The following is a 10,076-nucleotide window of genomic DNA, read 5'->3' on the forward strand; positions in this document are numbered from 1 at the left end:
GGCTGGGAATTTCATATCGCGGCTCGACTATGCTGAAAAGACGGCGAAATCCTACGTTTTCCACGTCCAACAGTGGCTGGTCATCCAGGGCGATAAAATGAGTCAGAGCCTCTGTTATTTTAACTGCTCGTGGATTTTCTCTTGACATTTTTCATCGCTTTTCCAAAACCTGACTTAAAGTTGGCTGTTCTGGTCTTGCGTTAGCCTTAGCAAACTCGGTGTACTCCAGGCATGATGTGTCCTCAGGTGTTTTATTAAATTGCTTGTATTGAACAATGTACTGTCCTTCCCTCCCCTGGACACCTTACCAGTAAACAGTTTGCACTCGGCCTTGCTTCTGTCACCTTCACAAATTATGAAGTAAGTCCACACTGCTGACATTTTGTTTAGCGTAGCTACAGCTGCCATCTCCCTCGCCTAACCCCCTAGCCACATGTCAAAATTACAAAAGAAAGTAGAGGCTACCCTCTGATTCATGACATAAGTTGGTATTGGTTCATGGTATCGTATTTTACGATATCTGCCTGCATCCCTAATTTTAAGAAAAGAAACATGAGCTCATTATGAATTTGATGACAGCAACATATCTCAAAAAAGTTGGGACAAAAATAGCTGGAGGAACATTTTGCAAATAATCAGGTTAAATAACTGCAGCAGGTGAGTGATGTGCTCATCATCAGCGTCCAGCACTCTACTGTATAAATTGTTCCAGGTTTAAGTAATTACATCCATTCTGCACATTGCTGCTGTTCCTTGGGATAATGCATTGAAATTGTCATCATATTGTTCAGGGAGAGCTGAGAGAACTGCATTAATGATGTGAGATTTTAAATTGTAAAACGGCTTTTGTCATAGCCCGACATTTTGTCAAGGTCATTCTTTGTGGAACGCAGGAGGGTGATCTAAAATGCAGGCCTCAGAAGACGTACAAGCTCACAACCAGCTTTATTAAAGATATCTTACTAAATACACAACAATGCAGGTCAGGAGAAAATACTCCAAAACTCTAACTATCCCCCCCTTCAAAAAAATTACACAACAAGGAGGGGCAGTGCCATGAGGGAGAATAAGACAAGGAGCAAGGATATTCACTGTCATACCTATAATAACAGACGTAATGCAGCTATAGTACAACAAACAAGATGATCAATCAACACCTAACATTATGCAAGCAGAGTTAAAATCGTGCATTAAAAATCCACCATAGGTCAAACCCACAGCTGGTGCTAGCAGCAGCCCTAAAGTGCGCCGGCACACTCAGAAAATGCCTGGTATGCCAGATTACCAGTCCAGCCCTGGACTTCACTCATTTCATCATAAAAGCACATGCTATATAGTCACATTAAGATGTGCCAGTGGTTACTTAGGTATTGCAATGAAAAAACAAGCCCTGCATTACTGGCTGTTCACAGAACGTCAGCTGTCAGATGTTACATTTTATATTATGAAGTTTACATCTGTAAACTGTCCTCAAAGCCTGGAAATGTAGTTCTCTGAAGTTTACTGAAGGGAAACTAATGAGCGTCACTGTGGCCACTAGAGGGCACTTTAATATAAAAACATGCTGCTCTGAGACACTGGCACCTTGCCAGTTTGCATATGAGATCACATGATACATAAAGGCTCTTATTGGTTATTTAACAATTCCAAACAGTTTTGTATCCATCAGTTAATAAAAAGTTATATTTTTATTGATTTATAGATACTGTTACAATAACTTAGTGACACTGCTCCTGCTCCCCTGTACATAAACACATAAACATTGCAGATGGTATAAATGAGTTCACAGGCAAATATCACATTGATAAACATTCATTCAGTTGAAGCTCGGCTGGACCATATGAACTGACATTTGTCTCCTTCTCTTTTAAAACTCTTTAAGTTTTAAAAGTTTCCAATGATGGTCATGCTGCTTTTAATCTGCAGTTATGGTTTTATTTAGATCTTAATCAGCCACAACGACTCACATTTTCCTTCAGCGATATTTGTGAAACCCACAGAGCCGCACAAGAAGAACAAGTGAGACCAAAGTTTCCTGCAGAGATCACTGCTGTGGGGAGGACAGCACCGTCCTGCGAGTTACTGAGTGTCCTCCATACACTGCATTACATTACATTGACATCTTAGTTATAATATGTGTTATACGAGTATGTTTAATGAAAAGATCAAACATAATATATGCAAATTGTTTTATAATGAAGGTCTACTAGTCTGAGCGCTTGTGTAGAACCAGCAGCTGGATTCCAGTGGTTGGACTGGTGGATTACTTCCTGAGTAGATGCCATTTTGGTCAGATGGAAACTCTGAAAACACAAAAACACACAGTTCAAACAATAAGAGACCAGTCACAGTTCAAATAATGTAAAGGTTATTCAGGGGCAGATCTTTAGCGAGGAAACAAAGAACAAAGAAGTCTTACAGCCAAACTGTCACAAATAAGGTTTTAGTGTGAAAGAGAGTTTGGTTTGTGTTGCAGTAGATGCTGCTGCTAATGTACAGAACAGGACACTTTACAGAGTGTTCAGTGTTTGCGTTCAGTTCAAACTCACAGAAATGAAAGCAAAAATCTGAAAATAGTTTATTCTGATCAGCTTGAATACAAATCTTTAAATGAAGTAGCAAAAAAGCTGCAACTGACCAAAGAGTGAAGAATGAGTAGGCCGTGAACTCTCGCCTCCGTTTTGGCAGCCTGTGGTTTTATACTTTCACATGCCTTCACTTCAAACCGTTTCACAAAGTTCACACCACTTCCTGTACTCACACTGAATGCTAACATTGGTCTAACAACCCATTAAATATGAGCATAAACCCTGAGAGCCTGGCCTCAGCTTCATTTCTTATATTGTTATGTGCTGTTAATAACAATGAGACCATTGACAATTTATCTTTAACTTAATCGTTCAGAAAATTAACTTACCCACAGCAAGAGATTTAGTCACCTTTTTGGTGACCATAAAGTACAGATTTTCCTTCAGTTCCCAAAAAAAACAAAAAAACACTTTATAGCAGGGGTGAGGGAACGCCAGGCCTCAAGGGTGTCCCTGCAGGTTTTAGATGTGTCCTTGATCTAACACAGCTGATTTAAATGACTAAATTACCTCCTCAACATGTCTTGTAGTTCTCCAGAAGCTGGTAATGAACTAATCGTTTGATTCAGGTGTGCTGACCCAGGGTGAGATCTAAAACCTGCAGGACACTGGCCCTCGAGGCCTGGAGTTCCCCCACCGCTGCTTTAGAGTTTCCCATTAATCCGAATTCTTTCAGCATCAGTAAAGCGATCAGCGTGGTTGTTCACCCACGTGTTACGATAAAGTTTAACATCCAGACAATGATGATTTGTGAGGTTTGGCTTATATGCAATGCCCTGTCTGAAGTATTTAACAAAAAAAAAAAAAAAAAAAAACACCTAAAACAAGAACTAATAAATTACAAAATTTACTTAATTCCGAGGTTTAGTGAAGTCGGTCTAGCTACTGTACCTATAATGCAGTCTGGTAGCTAGCCACAGCGCTAATTTGAGGCTAATATAAACATGTTAACATAGTGAAGATGGAAAATGAGAATTAAATGAGAGACAAATTCCATCATGTATTAGAATTAAAAATCAATTAATCCTAGTTCATCATCACCACACTGGTTGCTGTGCATGTTAACTGTGATAGTACCATAGCCCTGTCCTCATTTATACTGGTGCTTGACCTTATTTATTTATGCTGTTTGCTATATAAAGAGCAACTGTTATGTGACGGCTGTGTGCAGGCAGGAAAAGGACCCAAGGTGCAGACTCCAGAGACAAACGTAAACTGAAACAGCTTTAATGCTGAACTCAAACAGAACAAAAGTAAGAATCCAAATAACTTACACAGGCAGCCAAGACACACAGCTAGATAAGGGTAGATCACAACACAGAAACAGAGAAACACAGGGCTCAAATACACAGAGGGAGCAATCAGGGAATGGGTAACAGGAGGGAAACACAGCTGGGGCAAATCAGGCCTAACGAGACAAGGTGAAGCGAAACCAGACACATTAACATCAGACAAGGACCTTCAAAATAAAACAGGAAACATGACACAGACTGAACTAAAGACACAGACTCACACGCATGCACTGCAACAGAGGGAACAGAGACGTGGGACCAGGGCAGACACTGACTGGACACGGGGATATAGCAACTAAGGATACACAGAGACGCGAACTAGACAAGGGGTTACAGCTGACAGGGGAGACAGAGCAACTAGAGAAGACAGAGACATAAACCATAAGACAGAACTCAAAAAAACCAAAGACTAGAAATGATAAATGATATAATAAACTCAAAAACCCTTGGTCAACGACCCAGGCATCCTAACAGCAACTGTACCTCTGGGCTTTTTTGGTCCCTATCAGCACTGTTGTCTTAAAATGTCTTTTTAGCATCACACATTATTTCAGTGGAAACAGAAAATAGCTGCTATGGTTTTACATGTCTTAAAGGCCTGATGTCATCTGTGAAACTTATGAAGAGCCTTTGAAACGTCATGTGTTCTCTTTTTGTATAATTTTTTTATCATGCCTTATGGAGCTTGCTCATTTCCCATGTAAGCTAAAGAAGTAGACGTTTCTTTGGATAAAGAGCAGCTGTACCTCTGCGCCTGTTTGGTCTGCTGTCTCTTCTCACTGATGAGTAGACTGTAGCTGGATCACACTCTGCACAATAAAACATATACGGAGGTCAGATAGTGAATCTTATAATATACTTATAATATACTGTCAGTATACAGGATGTGTGTTAAAAGACTTATCTCTTGCTGTCTATTTAAGAGCCTTAAATAGTTCTGTTTTCTTGTTCTTTACAAATATTCAACATCCAGCGATTACAGCTCACTGAAAGACCTTATAAGCATTTTCTTACTGGTGGTGGTCAGAGGGCCCGGTGGCGCCAGTGTCCGGCAGCCTCGCCTCTGTCAGTGCGCCCCAGGGCAGCTGTGGCTACAATGTAGCTGCCATCACCAGTGTGTGAATGTGTGTGTGAATGGGTGAATGACTGAATGTAGTGTGAAGCGCTTTGGGGTCCTTAGGGACTAGAAAAGCACTATCCGGTTGTTCAGTCTGACGTCACTAGCCGTGTCTGGGTCTAAACTCCGCTGCAGGTCCATATATCAAACGATCACTGTGGCATTACTGAGAGTTGAAAAACTGTCTAAAGTCTTTCATCTTTAATAAAATGATCAGCGTTCTGCTCTACCAGGTGTAACAATTGAGTTTAACATCCAGGCATCCATGAAAACGGAATTTATGACATTTAACGGAGTTAGAAGTTAGCAGGGAGTTAGCTCGCTAGCTTCTATCTAAATACAATATAGCATGTCCTGACTGCGGGGTTTTGGAAACAAATTAAAACGTACAGCTCTGCTATCACTTCCAACATAAATGAAGACAGAAAACTAAACAGCAGTGACGTTTGTAGGGTTACTGAAGTTGGGCTAGCTGGTATATAATGATGTGCTACGTGACCGCTAGCGACACAGCTATGTTAGCATAATATAAACAAGCTAACTTTTTTTCCACTTGATAAAAGTTAACGTGAGTGTTCTCGGTGGTCAGGAACAAATGTAATCGCATGGCAGGATGCTGTAAAAAGACCAAACTTCAGCCAGGAGAACAACTGAGATAATCCATCCACAATACGAGGTTAGTCATTCATATACTGCTGTATGGGCTGGGCTGTAGCTACATCCTAAGGTTTTAAAAACTGAGCTTAAATAAATGATTAGTGGTAATAATAGCCGAGGGAGGTCAACAGGGATCACTGACTGTTTTAGGAGCTTTTTGAGATCAAATAAAAGAAAATACAAAACATTAAACATGTTAACAACACAAAAGCTAAATTAAACGCAGACTACTTTAGACCCGGAAGTAGGATTCGTCGCGTCATCACTGAACAACCGGATACAAATGCAGGCTATTTACCATTTCTTTGGTAAACTAAACTAGACTTTGCTGGGAGGAAATAGTGCCTCTCTGGTTAGTTAGTTAATTAGTTAGTTAGTTAATTTATTTCAAACATGTAAACAATATACAGGCACATTTAGTAAAGAAAATAAGAGAGAAAAAAAATAAGATGCAAAAGTCAATACATTTCAACATTGCTTCTGATCTGAGTCAGTTACATGTTGAACGGGAGTGGGAAGAAGTACACACTTATTTAATCCCACCCCTTTGCCATAACTTATCAGTTAATATTTAGTCAGCTTCATTAGTGATATAATCTGTAATAACAACAGTGAGAAGATTTCTGATATAATATATACTATAATATCACATCATGAAAAATTTTAAATAGAGACATTCACTTCATTTCAATATTTTCCCTTTCTTTATAGATTGAGAAGATCATATTTTTTTATAACTTTTATGTTTGGACATTGCTTTAATTCCATATTCAGACTGTTCCATAGTTTCACTCCATGAACAGAAACACAAAAGCTTTGTCTTGTAGTACGTACCTTCCCTGTTTTGAAGTTACAAAAACCCCTTAAAATATAACTTACTTATTTCAAAAAACATACTCTGAATATTACCTGGCAGTTCCTTATTTTTTGCTTTGAATAGAATTGAGCTCATAGTTGAAACAACAAAAAAAGCCCCCTAAATGAAAGAAGATGTAGATAAACACATGTACAGACTTCTTGTTTCTATAACAAAGCCTTTATAGTGCTCAGGGGGAGCCAGGCCTCGTAATGCATGTATTTCTATGGAGGCAGAGATCTGAATGCATATTTAAAAATTGTCAGAGACCATTTCAATGGTTTCAAACTAAACTGTTCACCTGATGTTGACTTTAAAGGACTTTAGATACTAGTTGTGTGTCTGAGGCAAAACACTGTTATTTTACTTTTTACGTATGCATATTCACAACCGGTGAAAGTTCTAAGCTACAAGTACAGTCAACCTGATCTGAAAAATTAAATACTACAAGTTCATGCTGTGTAATTATGCGGTGAGTGAACCACATTAAGAATAGGTTGTTCAACATTTGCACAAAATTGTACATGTCCTGTGTGTTAAACCATTTTCAGTTAAATAAAGGACACAAGGGAGATCAGTTTGAGAACAGAAAAAAATGCCTCAGCACATGAATCATCACACCTCACAACATAGAAGACTAGGGATGGGTATCGTTTAGGTTTTATCCGATACCGGTGCCAAATCGGTACTTTTGAAACGGTGCCGGTGCTCAAACGGTGCTCAAACCGGTGCTTAAAGAATGGAGAACACAAAATTGGTCCAAAAACCTCTCATGCTCAGCTGTTTTTTGTAAAAAGATAACAATGTTAGCCTTTTCTGCAGCTATGGGGCATATATGGTATGATTCTTGGCTGGAAGCAGTGCTTAAACAATGGAAAAAACACAAACTTTGTCCAAAAACCTCTCATGTTTAACTGTTTTCCACTTTTTCTTTGGTCATTTTAGCCTTTTTAGCCAGGGTGAAGGGAGTATCTGCCATCAAACAAGAAGACAGCCGCATGTAGCTATGATGATGTTTGCTAGTTCACCTTACATGCATTAATGTAATAACGTGGTTAGCCTACTCAACGTAAATTACACACGAACAACATTAAGCTACTCACGCAGAGAAGAACGGCTGCTGCCGCCATCATCATCCGTCATCATTTCTGCTACACTGGCAGGGCTAGGGGCCAGGACTCTCCTCTTCGTGTTTTTGGGGGATGTTGCATAACAGGCAACCCACCCGCAGTAGATGCGCTCGGTGTGAGGTCTCGCAGCAAGCTATCAAATACGGCGCATTTCTGGGCTTTTAAAAAAAACGCTATGCGTTGCCAGGTGTTTCATCGGATTTGAGGTGTTACCTCCTTTGACAGTATCACAGTATCAGCTTAAAGCACTTGTTGCTGCTGAGTTTGCATATTTTGCTGTGAAGTACAGCCAGACTTTTGACCGCTTCACCTTGGGCATTTTTAATCTGTAGCTCTGCTCTAAAAGAACGTACGTACCTGGCCCCGCCTACTATTCTCGGAAACGTAAAATGATTGGCTAGAAATGTATCACAGCTCAGGAAAAAAAAGCACCGAAATGTGCGCTGCTTTTCGGTCTGGTTACTACCGATTATCTCAGAACCGGTGCCATCATGGCACCGGACACCGGTACCCATCCCTATAGAAGACATAAGCTTCGAAGGCGTTTGGTGGGGGGTGATTGTAGGTCTGTGTCAGTGTACATGCGTATGTGTGTGTGTGTGTGTTCCGTGTTCAACCGAGAGAACGTGTCCCTTCACCCGGTTAAGCAAAAGTCAACAATCTTCGATCAACACAGATGGCCTTGAAGGAGGTACAAAAAGTTCTGACAACAATCCTGTTATCATGGAGAATTTTGTTGTTCCAGTCAGTTTCAACCTTGCCCCCCTTTTATCGCCTTTGGGCTTTTGGAGTCTTGACCTGACTTTTAAAAAATAATTAGAAAAAAAGCTCTATGCTGCTAAAAAAAAAAAAAAAAAAAGATATTTGCAAAATTCTGCCTATCACAGCTCAGGAAAAAAAAGCACCGAAATGTGCACTGCTTTTCGGTCTGGTTACTACCGTTTATCTCAGAACCGGTGCCATCATGGCACCGGACACCGGTACCCATCCCTAGTCGTGACATGTTTACAATAAGACTTATGGTCCCGAACCTCTGCGCACAGCGTCTGTAGATCGGGGCTGTACGAAGTCACTTTCATCTTTACGCAGGACTGTAAGCTGTCATCTGGGAGGCGTGAGCGGTGTTTGTTTTTAACATAGTTCACGGTGGAGAACAGCTGCTGACATAATGTGGATCCGAAGGTCCATAATTAACCTACCTGGGGTTGAAAGTCTCGATAAATGCACGGCGTTTCGGCGGGTATACCGGCTTCCACGAGTGTGACGCTTATTTTGAGCGATGAAAAAATAATAAAATAATTTTATTTTATATTTCAATATCACAATAATCTTCCAATTTAGAACTACAAGTTAAAAAAAAAAACTAAACACAAATAAAATACACTTCAGCTAAATACTTCTAATTTATTTTCCCAAACCACCCGGAGCCGCAGTACAAGGACTAAAGAGCCGCAGGTTGCCAACCCCTGGCCTAAGAGAAGCATGTATAATGTAAACAGAATTGGTCCTAGCACTGAACCCTGTGGAACTCCATAGTGAACCTCAGTGTGTGAAGAGGACTCTCCATTTACATGAAAAAATTGGAGTCTATTAGATAGATATGATACAAACCACTGCAGTGCAGTACCTGTAATACCTACAGCATGTTCTAATCGCTCTAATAGGATATTATGGTCGACAGTATCGAACGCTGCACTAAGGTCTAGCAGGACAAGCACAGAGATGAGTCCACTGTCAGAGGCCATAAGAAGACCATTTGTAACCTTCACTAAAGCTGTTTCTGTGCTGTGATGAGCTCTGAAACCTGACTGAAACTCTTCAAATAAACCATTCCTCTGCAGATGATCTGTTAGCTGTTTGACAACTACTCTTTCAAGGATTTTTGATATGAAAGGAAGGTTGGAGATTCCAAGGTCTCAGTACTGACCTGGATGTTCATGGACTTAAAAACCTTTGCAGGATCTTAACATTTTTTTTGAGTCTGTGTGTCTTGTGGGGCGCCATATTAAATTATTTTCTTGTTCTATACAAATATTTACCATCCAGTGATTACTGATTAAAGCATGGAGCTCACTTAAAGACTTGTAGCATTTTCTTTGCACAAATTGTACTTGTCCTGTGTGTAAAGATCTTCACGATTAAATAACACGAGTAACTTTATGACTACTGATGCTTTCTAGCTCACATTAATCTTTAGGAGAACAGTTCAAATCTTTGGGAAGTACACTTGATTCCTTTTCACTGATTAAAGAGCAGCTGTACCTCTGGGCCTGTTTGGTCTGATGTCTGTTTGTCCACAACTGATATTGTCTGCTCTCACTGATGAGTAGACTGTAGCTGGATCACAATCTGCACAATAAACCACACAAAGGTCATCAGTGCTGATAGTGAAGCTTATAAAAAACAGTCAGTATTCAGGATGTGTGTCAAAAAAAA

The 10,076-nt window shown here is 40.0% G+C and overlaps 1 long non-coding RNA gene across 1 annotated transcript; it reads right to left on the reverse strand.

The window, feature by feature from the left end:
- Window positions 1-2,193: 2,193 nt before the first annotated feature.
- On the reverse strand, window positions 2,194-3,073 carry LOC120717701. The gene is made up of 2 exons (XR_005692264.1): window positions 2,918-3,073; window positions 2,194-2,303 (listed from the first exon to the last, which is right to left on the reverse strand). It is a non-coding gene; the product is annotated as an uncharacterized LOC120717701 (long non-coding RNA).
- Between the last annotated feature and the right edge of the window lie 7,003 nt (window positions 3,074-10,076).

This window comes from Simochromis diagramma, unplaced genomic scaffold, assembly GCF_900408965.1.
Source record: "Simochromis diagramma unplaced genomic scaffold, fSimDia1.1 OVJJ01000507.1, whole genome shotgun sequence".
Lineage (NCBI taxonomy): Eukaryota > Metazoa > Chordata > Actinopteri > Cichliformes > Cichlidae > Simochromis > Simochromis diagramma.